Source organism: Cuculus canorus, chromosome 6, assembly GCF_017976375.1.
Source record: "Cuculus canorus isolate bCucCan1 chromosome 6, bCucCan1.pri, whole genome shotgun sequence".
Taxonomy (NCBI): Eukaryota; Metazoa; Chordata; class Aves; order Cuculiformes; family Cuculidae; genus Cuculus; species Cuculus canorus.
Window position 1 is genome coordinate 4,845,775 of NC_071406.1, and position 16,321 is coordinate 4,862,095.

At 40.4% G+C, this 16,321-nt stretch overlaps 1 protein-coding gene across 4 annotated transcripts in view; it reads right to left on the minus strand.

Moving 5' to 3' along the window:
* Nucleotides 1-16,321, minus strand: part of ARHGAP15 (Rho GTPase activating protein 15) — a 329,586-nt gene extending 313,265 nt beyond the window's left edge. The window contains exons 1-2 of one of the 4 annotated variants that reach the window (XM_054069943.1): nucleotides 16,211-16,321; nucleotides 15,987-16,047 (exon numbers count right to left, since the gene is read on the minus strand). The gene's annotated coding sequence lies outside the window, so the exon portion shown is untranslated. Of the gene's footprint in view, nucleotides 1-4,848; nucleotides 5,039-8,503; nucleotides 8,523-15,986; nucleotides 16,142-16,210 lie in introns of those variants that run through there. The other 3 variants (XM_009558976.2, XM_054069945.1, XM_054069944.1) reach the window with 3 other exon arrangements.

Consider the following 16,321-nt stretch of genomic DNA (forward strand, 5'->3'; position numbering starts at 1 on the left):
TTTAGCTGCACTTATAATATAAACTGTTGAAAATCAGCATTTTCTAAATGAGTTTGAAGAGCACAATGTTTTCTAGTGACATCTCCCCAACCTCTGAAGACTCTAAAAGATGAAATTCCCTTATTTCAAGAAAGTCTGTTTCTATGGAAGTATCAGAGCAGAGGAAGATACAGGACCAGTGTGAAGTTGGGAAAGGCAGATGAGTAGCGTTTCTGCATGTCTCTGGGCAGGACCACAGTCATTGTGCTGGTGGAAGAACACAGCTGTCATAGCTTCACCGTCTCCTGGCCCTGATAAATCAATTCCTTAAAGGGAATTGCCTTAGATGTAGAGGATGATGATGAGAGGACATACAGTCATAGAATGGCTGAGGTTGGAAGAGACCTCTGGAGGTCATCTTGCCCAATCCTCCTGTTCAAGCAGCAGCACTGAGAACTGGGTGCCCATTGTCATGTCCAGATGGCTTTTGAGTATAGTTAAACGGGATTTAAACTCAGAACCAGAGATACGGAAAACCAAGGAAACAGCATTCTTGAAGAGCGAAATGAGAAGAAGAAAGTGCTTCAGTATTAGACATTATTTATTCAACATTACATGCCATGTTAGAAACACTAACTTTAATAAAAGCAAGAGTAAAGCTTATACTCATTGGCCGTTTCCTGCATTGAATTAATTACTCGAGAATCCCTTCAGAAGCTGAACCACAGAAGAAGAGGAGAAAAGTCTGACTAAAGGAGATTTTCACACAGTCAGGTGTATGCACATCTATTTCTGCCACGGAGATGGTATACGATGTTGGGGAGAACTCTTTACAGGGACCTTTGGGAGACGGCATTGTGTGATCTTTCTCCCTGAAACACTTCTCACCATCCTTTGGAGCAGCCACCACACAAACCCATGTTGTAGGGACACAGCCATTTTGGCAGTAGATCTGCAGCAGCGCTAAGAAGGAAATTATTTTTCCTCAATCTAAACTTGGAGAGTCAAACCATCTTGTATTTCATGTTGGTATCCAACCAAAACTGCTTCTCAACAGATTTTCAGTAGGCTCCAGGCTGGAGAGCTGATCAGACTTGAGAGACGAGAGCAACACTGGCTTTGTCACTGATCCAATATTTGGCTGGAGCACATCTCTTAGATTTTCTTCTGAAATCTCCCACCTATAAAACTCTGACGTATCCCTACTTGGGAGCATTGTGAGTTTTAATTATGTAGACTCTGTCTGGTGTTGTCAGCACATGATGCGCTATAAAAAAGTTTAATAGCATGCCAAAGTCATGCCCTGAATCTCAAGCAGGAGCACAATCAGTAAATGACAAGTCTGCAAAGACTTCTGAAAATTTTTATTCTAATCTCATTGACTCTTAGTTAATTTTCCCTGAAACTAGAACTAACTCACACACAACGAAATATCAGAAGGAGACTTTCTAAGGTATTAAAATTACAGGAACTACCATAAGAGAAAGAAGAAAAAACCCAGACCTCAGCATTTCCTCCATCAGATCTTAGTGCAGAGCATGGTGAGATCCTGCTGAGTAGGAAGGAGGTCCTGCACAATGTGAAGGAAAAGTACAAGGTACAAAAGTTGTTCCCTTAAGTTCCCAGGTAGAAATCCTTTGCTGTCCAAGCTCCATTGAGCCCTGACAGCATTATTGGCCTTGCATGCCAGTAGATGGCACCCTGAGTATGAGCTCCACAAAAACAGGGGTTGCATTTGCTTTTGCAAGAAAACTTTGGTAATGCTTATGCTCTGCCCTCTTTTCCCTTTTTTCTCTTTGTTTTAAACTTTTCAAAAATAACAGTGGGGAAGACAATCAGGAAACAGATAAAATATTAACAGAAAACAGAAAAAGGATCCTGTCTGATGCTTTTATGATTTGAAGCTTCCGAATTGTTATTACAACATTAGGGCCAAGTTTGGACCAGTTTTACAAGGGAACTAATTTCACTTACTTTGAAAGGCAGCGCTGCCGAGCCCCGTGCAACTGCCTGTGAGTCGCTCCATGTTCATTATATAATTAGTTAATTTGCCTTTTGGCAAATAGCATCTGGATTTAAATTTTAGTTTTGAAACCTTCTATGGTTGATTTGCTAGAGAAAGGCATTAAACCAATATACAGGCTTTCCCCACCTCCCGTCCCCATTGTTTATAGGCTTCATCCAGCAAAGGGTCAGAGTAACTTTAAGGCATTCACCTGAGATGAAGGGGGATGGGACAGCAAAGCCAATTCAGTCCTACACAGACAGCCACTTTTGGATATACCTTCAGGAGCTGAAAAGCCCTCATTGAGGGAAGAAGTGTTTCAAAATTTAAACTAAATTTGCAAGCTCAGTGGGTCAACACTTGCAGTCATGGTCCATGTATTTGGGATGCTCAGAGAGGAGACAAGCGTGCTCCAGCAAGTAGCACAGCATCCTCGTAGTGAATAAGGCTGAACTGAAGCCAGAGCTCAGGTACCAACCACAGATGTGAGGTGGCTACTAAATAGTCATTCTATATAGACATTCTATATATCTGGTGGATCAATGGTTAACATCCTAAATCCCCAATTTCTAAGAGTGCAGTTCACTTTCAAACATGTGATGCGGAAGTAATGAGTATTACAGAGGTCAGAAACGGAAAGGTTATTGTGGATGCAAATCTGTAAAGACAGAAAAGTTGTACCGTTTCTGAGAATCCAGCACAGTTTAAAAGCCCAGCACAGCAAGTTGTGGAGATCAGATCTCAGTCTTCCTCATAAAATACTGGGTCTTAAAAAAACTGTTTTAAATATAATTTTCAGTAAGATTTCTTTTAAAAGTAGTGTTTTCACAGAATTTTTGGTGTTTGGCAACGGTGAAAATATTTCAATTATTTCTCATTTTCTTTCATGGGGAAGAATCCTTTTCTACCTTTTCTCTTCAGAAAGAGAAAGGAGGTGATGAAACAAAGTAACATTGTTAACTTGCTGATGAAAAACAAAACTGACAAGAGCAAACGTTCCTTTTGCTATTTATAATTTCTAAGAAAAAAGGAAAACCATACGTTTTAGCTTTTTTAAAATGTTAAGAAAGTGAATTGCTTGTCTCACTCTCATTCTTCTGCTTCTTGTAGCTTAATTAGAATTTCTGCCTCACAATGACAGTAAGTGTTCCCCTCTCACAAGAGCTCACGGAGCTAGAGGAAGTTTCATATTGCATTCGACCTTTTTTTTATCCATTTTCACATGTTACCTTGTCCAAAAATTTATCATATAATGAGTGGACTGAGTGGTATTACCCACGAATAATATTTCATAAGTTTTGCTACAGTATCAGTGAAGTTGGTATATACGTTTTCTACAATGCAAAATGTTAGTCCTTCAAGAAGCAAGAGGATAGCAGTATTTCTAATTTTTTGGTTGAGTTATGCCTACATTTCCTACAGCTCCGTAGAGGGAAAAACACAATGTAAATGTTAATTGTAACAAGTAGATATAACAAATATCCAAGAAAGGAAGAAGATCTATCCATAATTAATAGAATTTCTTATTCAGAATTGTTAGATTAATCCCATATATATATATATTTCAGTATTTATTAAAATGAGCTTTTAATTTCTTCCAGTTTCACTCCTTGTGACATATGCATCACCATCAAATCAGAAGCATAATTAACTTAAAGTATTTAACAGAGTGACGTGAAAACACTGCAAAATTAAACTGTCTTAGGTTAACTGATTCCATTCCTCTGCTGAAGACCATGCATTAACATGACGAGTACCCATTGAAATGTAGTGCAACAATATGACAGAATAATAAAAATCAGCACCAGTTTTGCCATCACACCAGACCTGTGAGCCTGGAAAACCATAAAAGTGGAAGAGGAAGTAAGAGCTAACAAATGAAAAATAAGCTCATGCCACACACATAGTGAGTCAGAGCATTCTTGTAAAGGAGAAAACATATTGCTGTGCCTGTGAAAGAAGTGTTTAAAATCAAGACACCTACGTAAATATTTCTACTGTTGGGTTTTGCTCTTAGCCTTTGCTTCACTGTTTGTTGTCTCTTCTGAAGGACGGTTCACGGGCAGCAAGGGCTTAAACACACAGCTGATGGAAATAAAGAGGGACGGATGAAAAAGCTATAGGTAAAGAGAGAGGATAACGAGTAAACTGCCAAATAGGTTTTTTTCAGTTATTATATGCACTTCACTCTGTCCTTATTTTTCATTTCAACCACCCCCACCGTGCTGCTCTTACAGCTAACACATCACACATCTGTGCCCAGGGCATGGACACAAACAGCAAAGGCAGCTGAGGGATATGGTGTCCTGGGCTGGTGCCCAGAAGAGTCCTGAAGCCATTTTATCTTAGTAGTAGACAAACAGAAAAATCCATTGTAATGAAAATACGAAGCAGATGTAACATTCCTGTGCCTTTTCTTTTGTGAAAAGATGTCATTCAACGTGCAATAATTTGTACTTAGGAAGCGACATTGATTTCACCCATCACTCATATCTTTAGTCAAAATAGGAGATCAGAAATGACAATACATTACATCACATCACAATTTCCTGGGTCTTCACTCCAGTTTTATCATTCTATATCAGATAGATAACGAAACAGAATTTCCTGCCGAGTTCAGTCTGCTGCAAAATGGTAAATGTCCTAAAGTCAGCTGCATAGTTTCCCTCATGAACCAAACTTGCAATCTCATCACCAAACATCAGTGAGTTAGTTGATGCATCCTCAGTCCTGAAAAAAACATGCTTATCAGCATTAATTATTGAATCTCCTTTTAATTTCTTTACATGTTGCTATATTAGACTTTCAATGGTGTCTCTCAGAATAGACATCTCGCTGAGCAAGGATTATGGAAGTCATCTTACCTCATGTTTCTAAAGGTTGCCGTTGTAATCACTCTTTCCTAGTGCGGTATTTGAGAACTTTTTACAAATAAAAGAAGAAATCTCCCACAGATTTCTTCAGGCAACTCCAATTTATGTGTACAGCTACCCATGCTTTCTTGTGGTCAGAGAGAAAAGTATCTTTTTTGGTTTGTTTATAGCAATATCTCACTGCTCAATGTTTCTCTGTTACCACATGTGGTATGCGCTGCTCAGCACATTATTCGCAATGCTATTTGTACTCTGAGGTATATAATCCGCCCTCTGCGAAGGATGGACCTAAATGCAAATTTCTTGACACAGCTTGGCCCAAATCATAGCAAACTTCCCAGGTAGCAGCCCAAGACAAGAAGCAAAACATTTTCAAACACCCCTGTTAAAAAACTTATATGCTAAACAGTCTTTTCTACTTGAGATTTTAACTTGGTCTTGGATATGATGACTATTTCAACGTTTTTGCTTCATTCTTTTATATTAAGAAAGGGTTATATTTTACAATAATACCTCATTAATAACTACATAAGCGTGTTCTCATTTAAAATAGTTTCTTCCTAGTTTGTGCAATACAGGACATGGGTTCCAGACAGGTCTTAAAAGCCTGATCTATCTCACATTCACTAAAGTTAATGGAGCTACAGGAATGCAAAAGTAACATCAAGCACACTGGAAGAAGAAAACCAAAGCATTATGGACCCAGGTATGGAAATATACTTTATAACAAACTGCAAAAGGGAAAGACACAGACTTGCATCATTGCACGTCAGCAACTAAGTTCTTTAATTGCTGTTCTAAGAAGATACTCTAAGGTTATTTTGATGACCGAGTTCCTTGGAATTAAAGTGTTAAAATACAGTACTTCTTTTCTCCTTCCCACTAGTTACTGCACATATTAGGAAGATGTGATTCGCCGTTTACAGTATGTCACACATCTTCGTGGGTGTGGAGAAGACACCGCAAAATAGCTCACAGACCGTTACAGGTTGATGCTTCAGTGATTTCCTGCTCATTGACCGCAGTGCTAAAAGTATGAGGAGTGTCTCACTGCTATGGAGATCATAGGGGATTTTTTTCTATTTTTCAACTAGTACTACCACTTTACACAATAAAAATTCTAAAAATAAAAATAAAATAATAGAAGGCTGATATTGAGTCCCACTTTCTAGCAGATGGTAGCAAAATATCTTAACCAAATGTAGTTTCAGTGGAAATATCATTAATCTTTACAAACTGCTGTTCGATTTGTCTCAGGAATTGGATGAAGAGAGACACGATGACAGAAAAATGGAATATCTGAGCAATGGCTATCAATGAGAATTTCAGCAGGGAGACTTAAAGTCCTTCTTTTGCCATTTTGAAATTTCATAGATAATAGTTGTAAGACTAAGGGTCTGTTCCCTGCTATATGTAGACCTTTAAAAGTAGACGACAAAGAAAAACGGAGAACCAGAAAAGCTATTTGTACACTATAGGGCAGAGATGTGCTACTTATGGAATGTTTTCCTATCTGAATAGTATTAAAAAGAGAATGGGACACAGTTACTTTTCCAAAGGTGTTCAGATACAATGATGAACTCTTCACATCCATATTTAATGACTACAGATCCAGCTCTACTGATCCATCTCCAGCACTGAAGTTCTCCACAATCTGCTGGCAACAGGATTTCCCTGCACAAATGAAAACTCACTTGGAAATATTGATAGGCTATTATTGGAAAAACCAAAACCACATACAATAGGGTAAAAGAGTTTCTTCAAGCCAGGAAGTGACTGCAAATTGTCACTTCTCTTCTTGCATCACTCAGTTCCTTAATTATATTACACTTGAAGGTCTTGGGAAAGGAAACAGTTGTTTCAAAAGTTCATCTATCCCAATATATCATATAGAATAACATAATGGAGTCTATTTCCTCCAGTCCTATGTCAATTTAATATCTTGTTTTCAAGCGGAACTTGAAGCTAAAAGTGTCCTTTGTGTACAGTTTGGCCTGCATATGTTCTGGGAACAGTTGTCCATAGTAGAAATTCAGTTGAATATGTAAAAGAACATGCCTGGGAAAAATTGTTACTTTTAGGTCTTCTTGCTGGCAGCTCATTTCTTTTCTTTCTGGAGTGCATCTGATCTGCAACACCTGCCTCTATTTTCCATGCTGTGCAAGTTAGACTACAATCCTACAAATGATGGATAATGGTCTTAGGTACACAACATTAAAAAAACAAACTATGACTCCTGTTTGACATGTAACGCTTCTAATGCACCCTACAAGACCGCGTAGCAGAACAGGTATGGTTTAGTCCTTAGACAAATGACAGAAAATAGCTCCTGGTATAATGGAAGTGCCTAGCAGTTGAATTGATTTAACATCAAATAAGACCTGAGAAGTGTTACAGGGGAATGCTTGGTCACTCCTCACCTGCCCTCACCTATCAGGTGAGGAAAATATAATTTCCTTCCACCTCCTTCCTTTTTGTTGTACATTTATATACTGCAGATATGTGCAGATCAGAATCATGGCTGACCATCTCTAAATCCCTTTTACACCTGCATATGATGCTTGTTCCGTGGTAACATTATAGTTCAAAGCTGTCTAATTCTGAATTAAAAAAAAAAAAAATCGAATGTTTTCCCTAGGAAGATCACATAAGAATCACAAATTTTCTCCGGTGCTTGAAAGAAATCTGTTCCTATAGCCTAAATGTTCAGAAAAGTGTTGTTACTTTTAATGTTGCCAGATCTGAAGTGATGAGATACTATGGGAAAGGTTATTCTTGCAGTATTTACAGATACAAGCAGAAGCAGAAGTGACAGAAATTTCAAAGTAAGTCTGCTTGAAATACTTCCAGCTCAATTTTGCACAACTTTTCTTCACAGAGATTCAGATATTCATCCAAGGTTTCCATGCTTACCTGAACTAGACATGTGGCGATGGTAATTTTGGAACAGCGCAAACTCTCTGGGGAAGCAGAAGAGTTAGTACTCTTCTGATGCATTAGAAAAAAATATTTTTTAAGTGCCTGAAATCTTGGTGCAAATAGCCAAAGAAACAAACATCCTACAAGTTCTAACTTTCACGGCTTTGCCAACAGAAATTTCAGTTTCAATTTGACAGTTGTTCTGTAAACAAACTGTGACAAGACCAGTTTGAATGAGGTATTACAACTCATTCATGACCTGAACCACATTAATGTCCTTGCACATGTTCCACTGGTTGATCCACAGCAAAGGAAGCACTTTATATTCATCACTGAGTAAGACTACACAGAAGTGTTATCCCACCCTACCTCTAAATCAGTTATGACACTCGGAACAGCCGTGAGCCATGCCTCAGTTTGCCTCCTGGTGCTTAGGTTTCGCAGTAACATCCCCTTCACTACAAAAAATGCCTCTTTGAGCTCTCTTAAGCAGTGGCAGTTGTTTTAACCTCTTAGAGTATCTTAGAGTTCCTCAACTTAGTAGTTTAAATGTACATTTACTATGTCTTAATCTATTTTGCAGCTCCATATGCCCATCATCCCACAAAAGACGTGTCTGTCAAACAGATACTGGGATCACTGAATAAGAAAGGCTTTAAAGGTTCTCAGACTTCAAAATTACATTAAAAAATAAAGTAAACTTAAAATAAATCTATTTCTTTCTTACTTGTCTCAGCAGTGTCTACAACAAGAGTCTTGTCCCGTATTTGGGCGGCGAGGCCCCCTCCCTTCCAGCACACCAGGATAACGTTTGATTCCTCATGCTGTGCACATGAAACAGTCACTCCTACCCTCTCTCAGTTTCCCTCCATACATATCTGCAGCAGTTTTTGTGCTGTGATCCTGCAGCTGCTCCCTTACTTCTTCTCACTGCTCCCACTTCCCATCTGAGGGGGGAAAAAAAAAAAGCTCCAGACACTTTTAATCTGTTCCCACACTTCATCTCCACTTTCCTTTGCAGAGCTCCTGGCTCTGTAAGAGACACTGCTATGAAACGCAGGAGAGATGACACCTACAATTTTAGGAGAAAACTTTTAAACTACAGCGGGACTAGAAAAGGAAATGCTTTGTGGCTTGCATCGAGCAAGCCCCTCTTCTGCATTTCATGGGGCCCCCAGTTTTCTTTCTTCACCAGCTGCCTCTGCCGTGGAGCAGGAGGCAGCGGGAATGCCTGCCCTACTGTGCTGCTCTTGAGCACCACGTGGCAAAGTGGGGAGAAGACAAAGGAATTTGCTTTCTCTGATAGTACCTGAAATCACATTGTGTAGATAAGATGCCTTCTTTCAGTAAAAGGCAAAATACCAAGGGTATTATGGCATCAAAAAATTAGTTTCTTTGATTATACAAGAAGTTTTAGCATAAGCTCTGTTAGGTACACCTAAAATTCTTACTGCAAACATACATCATTTCATGAGGGACCAGAGAAAACTTCATTTCACTGAGATGGTTCAAGGTGACTCCGGGAGCCCTGTACATATGCATTCTGCAGGCCAGAGCCTACCTGCTCTACCAGCCCTACCACAGACGTGTTGGGCTTGGTAGGAGCAGCCAGAGTCAGCAGCAATGACAGCAAGAGTGCCATGGTGGCAGATCTGCTTGCAAATACAGTCCAAGTGAGAAGAGAGGCAGCCACTCATCTGCCCCCAACATTATTGTGTCTGCTGTGGATATATTAGGTAGCGTGGTGACATGTAGAGATGGTGGACTCCTTCAATTCCTTGTTGGTTGAAATTGCTGCACTCAACTGGAATGAACAGTCCTACATATCCAAGTTAAAATGTCCTTGTAGCACATCAACATTATTGTCCAAATATCTGTATCTTGGTGCACGATACAAGTCTGGTAAAAAATCTGACAGATCTGTACTCCAACATATCAGACAATCATAGAATGGTTTGGATTAGAAAGGACTTCTGTATTTAACTTTTTTCACTCTAATTTTATACAGTTTTTGCTCCACATCTTAATAGATTCCCTCTCTTCACTTACTCACAGCCTGGGAAAGATTTGAAAAAAGATCCAAACTTCAGATGAAAATTAAAACCAGAAAAGAATTTTCCAATTGAAATATCTCTGTAGCAATGCTGAGTGTCTCAGGACTGCATGACTGCAAACTACTCAGTCCAGAGCCAGTGCTACAATGTCCAAAGGAAATTCAGGAACGGGTTGAAGAGGTCAGTTTCTCTAAACCTCTGCTAAGAATGGGAGCTCTCCTGGCCTTCACCAGGACATAATATTAATGAATGAGGAGGAACTGAGATGCTTTTACTTGGCTGTTTCCACTTCCTCTGCCACTCTGCCAAGGACAGTGGGTGTATTAATGCCATGTCCTAGTCCAAATATCACCACCAGAATTTGGTTACTCATCACTACTGATTACTATACTTTGCTTTTTTTGCTAATAAAATAACCAAGCATGCAGTGTACTGCTGATAATGGACATATTAATCTTGCTAGATCAAACCTCCACACTACCGAGCCCAAAGCACAAAGGGCAGCGCATGTCAGAGCAGGTTGGCCAGATGGAAAGTCTGATGTAACACCTTCCAAGTGGAAAATGTTGATTCATTTGTAGCCAAGTCATTCTCTAGAAATGCATTTTGTTTGAGAGACCCTGGGGAAGTTTCTGTTGGTGTTTGCTGTGGGTGTCCATGGTGTTACCATCAGGTTCTCCTGCAATGTGTGTTGGGGTTTGGCTTTGGCAGCATGACTGTGTAGGCTGAGGATCCTCCAACGAGTGGGACACACTGCCAGCGATAGGCCCATTCCCCCACCATAGACTGCTCAGTTCCTCCAAATTGGCTGTCTCAAGACTGGGGGAAGAGTGGCTGGAGAGCTGTACAGAGGAGAAGGACCTGGGGGTAATGGTTGACCGCCGACTGAACATGAGCCAGCAGTGTGCCCAGGTGGCCAAGAAGGCCAATGGTATCATGGTTTGTGTCAGAAATGGTGTGGCCAGCAGGTCCAGGGAGGTTATTCTGCCCCTGTACTTGGCACTGGTGAGACTGCACCTCGAATCCTGTGTTCAGTTCTGGCACCTCACTACAAGGATGTTGAGGCTCTGGAGAGTGTCCAGAGAAGAGCAACGAAGCTGGTGAGGGGGCTGGAGAACAAGTATTACGAGGAGCGGCTGAGGGACCTGGGGTTGTTTAGCCTGGAGAAGAGGAGGCTGAGGGGAGACCTTATTACTCTCTACAACTACCTGAAAGGAGGTTGTGGAGAGGAGGGAGCTGGGCTCTTCTCCCAAGTGACAGGGGACAGGACAAGGGGGAATGGCCTCAAGCTCCACCAGGGGAGGTTCAGGCTGCATATCAGAAAAATATTCTTCACAGAAAGAGTCATTGGTCACTGGCAGAGGCTGCCCAGGGAGGGAGTCAAGTCACCTTCCCTGGAGGTGTTTAAGGAACGGGTTGATGAAGTGCATGGGGACATGGTTTAAGGGAGTGTTGGGAATGGTTGGACTCGATGATCCAGTGGGTCCTTTCCAACCTGGTGATTCTACGATTCTATGATTCAAGATGGCATTTGGCTAGCCAGGCAGCAGGTGCTTCCTGAGCCACGAGCTGCAGCAAAAACACCAAAAGTTCTGAGAGCATCTCGACACGCAGCAAGTTGGTAACTGACTCATCAGCCATGGAGGTGATTCTTTTGGAGACAGAACTCCAGAGCTTCAATTGTCTTCAAAAAATATCTGTGTCATTTCCCTCCTCACCCACAAAGGGAGTTTAGTAACATCCTGAGCAGCAGACAAACAAGTACAGGTGCTAAGCATTACGCCTTGCCTAGGAGCTTTGGTATCTGGTTCAGATGGGTGTTTCAGTATCTGATTCAGCATCAAATACAGTGGTGGCTTTGCTCAGGGTGTGGCAGGAAAAGAAATAAGAAACAAAGACCAAGTACATATTTAAGGCACGTCTCTCCAGCTCTCAGCCACATTCACTTCTGTTTTTACTTCCTCCTTTTCTCCCTCCTCTCCCCTTATATTGTTGCAGTTCTGCTGCTAACTGGTGGATGGATGTCTTGGAGAAGGAATCAGAAGTCGCTTTAATTTCATTTGCTTAAGGACTGTGCCTGTTTAGTGTATCAGGCACAGGCTTTGGAAGAAATACTCATGAAAAACCACAGTACAAACCCACAATACGCAGCTCAACTACAAGCGAATGATTTAATACCTGCCAATCTCAAGTGGCAGGAATTATATTGCGTCTTAAACAGCCTTAAATCATTAACTATACCAATATGAAACTCGCTTAGTTAATTTATTAAAGAAATGCTTCAGTAGGTGTATGTGCAGTATCTGAGTCAGCATTTCACTATGTAATGTGCGCATAGCTCCAGAGGTCTAGAAACTAATTTGAAGAATACCAATATTTATTAAATAATGGCATCTTTCCTACTTAATTCCCCAAAGAATTCTTTCTCATGCTAAGTAATGCAAATGAAAATACGGAGAAATTAAGAAGAAAAGGTCACAGTTTTCAAGCACGCATGTATTTTGGGTTCTTAGTTTCTAGCAAACAGGAGTCACTTTTACATATGCCAGGCCTCAATACTTCCAGGTGACTTCAGAATAAGCCAAGTATTGCACTGAAAACCTGCTACAGTATGACCTGGTTACATCCACAGACAAATCTGGCGTGAGTTAGGTTTGTCTCATGGTTACTCTGCAGCATCTAAATATCAATGCCCAGAATACGCCTGCTTTTCCCATTCAGACAACTTCTTCAAAGAAATATCCAATAGCACGTCCTTTGCTCCTATTTCAGCCACCCTGGAAGGTAATGCAAGTTGTAACAGAGATGATAGGAGTCCACAAACTCTGTGATAAGAGTTCTCACCCCTAAGATAATAATAGGTCTGCAGTGAGGAAGTCCCTGAGCGAATAAGGAGCCAGCAGCTTTTGTTTTGTAGTAGGTCTCCAAAACAACATTTCTGTAGTATTTCTCAGAATAGAGAAGACTGAAAGAGGCGTGTCGAGCGCGCAAAGACACAAACATAGTATCCAGTACAGCAAAAAACCGACCATCTCTGTCTTCCAGATGTTGATAAAAGAGTCGTCAGTGATATTAAGATTCATCAAAACTGCTGGTTGAAGAAGACCAACATCACAAGAAAGTTTCAGAGCAGGTAGTACCAATGCCTCCTGACCTAGGCAAAGCTTACAAGTTCCCAAATGCACAACCAACTGCACATCCAACTGCACACCCAACATGCTTGCTATTGTGAGCAAACTGAAAGCACCAGAGGCCTTCAGCCTGCTCTGAGACTAAGAGGACATTACAGCAATTAGTTTGATGGTGTCAAAACTCATTGGAAGCCACCAGAGGACGAAAAAAAGGGGACAGTTCTGTGCAGGTTGTACAGTCAGGTAAGGAATCCTAATGTCGCACTGTGAATAGCACTTGAATTATCATGAAAGATAAAAAGTCAAAAGCAGGATTAAATTTTTATCCCACCTCTCTGCTTCAGGTTAATGCTATCAACAAAGGAACAATCAAAGCATCTTCATCTAGATAGTATCCACCAGTACTAGCTTCTGTCTTTGTAGCACTGAGAAATAGTTCTGAAGCACCCATGTGGAAATCTTCCTTAAGAGAAGAGTGAAGTGTGGAAACTTGAGCTAGAATACAAGTGATGTTTTGTTTTGTCTTTAAAAGAGATCATCCCAAACACTTACATGCACAGGATCAGGATACACTCAGATTATGAATGCACCTCTGCATTAACAGCCTTCTCTAACATCAAGAGACAATTTCTAGCAGTTAACAGGTTTAACGGCTCATAAAATGGTTAACAACTGACACTGAGCTGACACAGCACAGAGGCATCTCAAAACCAAAAAAAAGTTAAAAAAAATCGGTGAGTATCAGAATTATACAGTAAGTCTCCAAAAATTCAGAAGATGCTGCTTGTAATTCACTAAGCCCCGTACGGCTGAGGAGAAGCAGGCCAATAACAGCAATTCCCACTGCTAAAAGTCTATGGAACTGCTAAGCAGTCCCGAGCAGACAACAAGGCTGAGGTCTCTGAGTTGTCCAGAGAAAGCCATCCTCACTAAAGCACTAGAGATTACGATGGGTGCTCCATTCTACTTGTACAGGATACTGCTTTTTGGAGCACGGACTGAAGCCACCTCAAAAAAGTAATAACTTCTGGGGTCAGAAATAGAGAAATCCAAACCAGAGCCGTGTACGGCTGTTTCAGTTGAGGTAGCACCACACTGGAGGTTGTGGTGTTGTGTCACCCAAACATCAGGAGAAGAATGAAAATGTGTTTCTGCCACCCTTCTAATTTCTCGCTCCTGCCTCACTCCAGGTGGGGAAGAACATACTCAAGATTGTGGTTCGATACAGACTTCTGCTGCCATGGCAATCCCAGCCCCGGTGAGAGGGGTGGCCATGGAGGTCACACACTCATGCTTGGTCAGAAGAATATGGACTATCTCTCCCAAGCCATGTTATCTCTTGCATCAGAGCAAAAAGAAGTTTCTACAGCAAATGCTGCCAAAAAAGACAAAGATCTTTTGTAATTCAATAATAGTGTACAGCAGGAGCCTTAAAATACAGAGTGTGCTTCAGCTGTTCACTCTATTTAGAAAAGAAAATGAACAAATGTATGTTACAGATGTAATTGGATTGAGAGGTAAAGCGAACAAGAGATGATACTTTTAAATGAATATCCTTTGGACGCAAAGAGGTAGTTGTAGTGAAGGGAGAAAATAAAGAAACATAACTCTGGGGGCTCAAACTGCTTTACTAAATCTCATAGCTCTATGGAAAATGTGTTTCAAATGACTCTAAGACATCGCAACAGCAACATAAAAACTACTACAAACACAGCCCAGGAAGAGAACATGTTCTTTTCATACAATTTCCCTGTCTGGGTTGTTCTGTGTATGCAGGCGAGACAGATTTTTTTCTCCAAAAAGTATAGAAAATTTGAAATGTAAACTACAACACGATGATAAAATCTGTCTCCAATTAGTATGCACAATTTGAAAATGAGCTTCAAGCCACATGTGATATCTTTCAACTCTGACCCATATTTCCAAAAGAAAAACAAGTTGCTTTTTACGATAAGGCTATCAGTTACAAACATGAGCACATGTCGCAAAGTTTGCAGCAAACTACATGTTACCAGGAAAACAAATCTTCACCGTAGAACAAATCTTACTAATTCTGGCACTCATTTATATGGTCCATAACCAAAGCATTGTATTATGTTATTTGAACACCTTCCTAAACTAATATTTCCTTATGAAGCTCTGAAGGCCAGAAAGCAGTGTTTGCTCACTGACAGTAATGCAGAGCAATCTCTTCTGATAGAAAACTTTGAGTGAGACGGGGATTCAGGACACATAATCTTTTTCTGGCCTGCTCTGAAGCAGAGGAAGAATTAGTCTGGATCTAAACAGCTCCATGCAGGAAACCTTCTACCAGGACATCTCCATTGAACAGTTCCACGAGAAGCAGCATCGAGAGCACCCATAGACAAACCAAGGTCTTTTTGTACCATGTCCCTTATGCCTTCCCATGTTTTAGTCCTCTTGGCACCTCTGATGAATAATACAGTATTACCAATTTTTTTCATAACAAGCAGGGCAAGGCATTACTCCAGAAATGCCTTCATTTTGTAGCTCTGCTGAGTATCACCTCAATGCTTATACTTACCACTCACTAACTCTTAAAATACTGCTATTAATCACCATCCTTGTGGTCACCAGCAGCAAAGCCAGTTAATTAAACAGTGCTAAACTGCAAATGCAGTCCTGGGAACCACGATCTAATCACATTTCCCAGACTGCCACAAGCCTTCTCTACCTTATGGGGACAACTAGTTAGTACCAGCAGAAATAAGAGAAGTAGTTAGTGGTTCGGAATATTAGAGAGGATCAGATATAATTGCACAGAACTCAACAAATTTGTTAGATTCTTACTATTAATTCTGCTTTTAAAACATCATTTCGCATCTGTATCCCCTATGTTGTTACTCTTTGCTTTCAATTTCACAAACACTAATAGAAATAAAATCATTGCATAACAAATATAATCCAAATTGAACACACAGGAAACACAAGGAGCTATAATTATTTCAAAGTATTTAGCAACAGGTTTCTTAAACTACATGAAGATGATTTTAAGGTTCCTTACCTACAGCCTCACAGATGTCGTCGTCTCATCTCAAACTGCCATCAACCGGCAACAGTTTTAACTATTTCAAAAAAACGGAAAACATCTAGGTCACATGTCTACCAACAGCATTTGGGTTAATCTCCCACAGCTCATAAAGACAGAAAGAAAGCAGGAAAAAAAAGTAAAATAAACCCACTTCCTGCAACAGTACAAACTAATAATCTCACTAGTGAGAGACTTACACCCAGGTTTAGTGCAAAATTCTTCCGGACTGGATTAACACCAAAAGTTAAAGTATGAAAACAGCTTCTCTGTTTAAATTGCAACAAATAGGGAAGGTTAGTTTTTGCAGA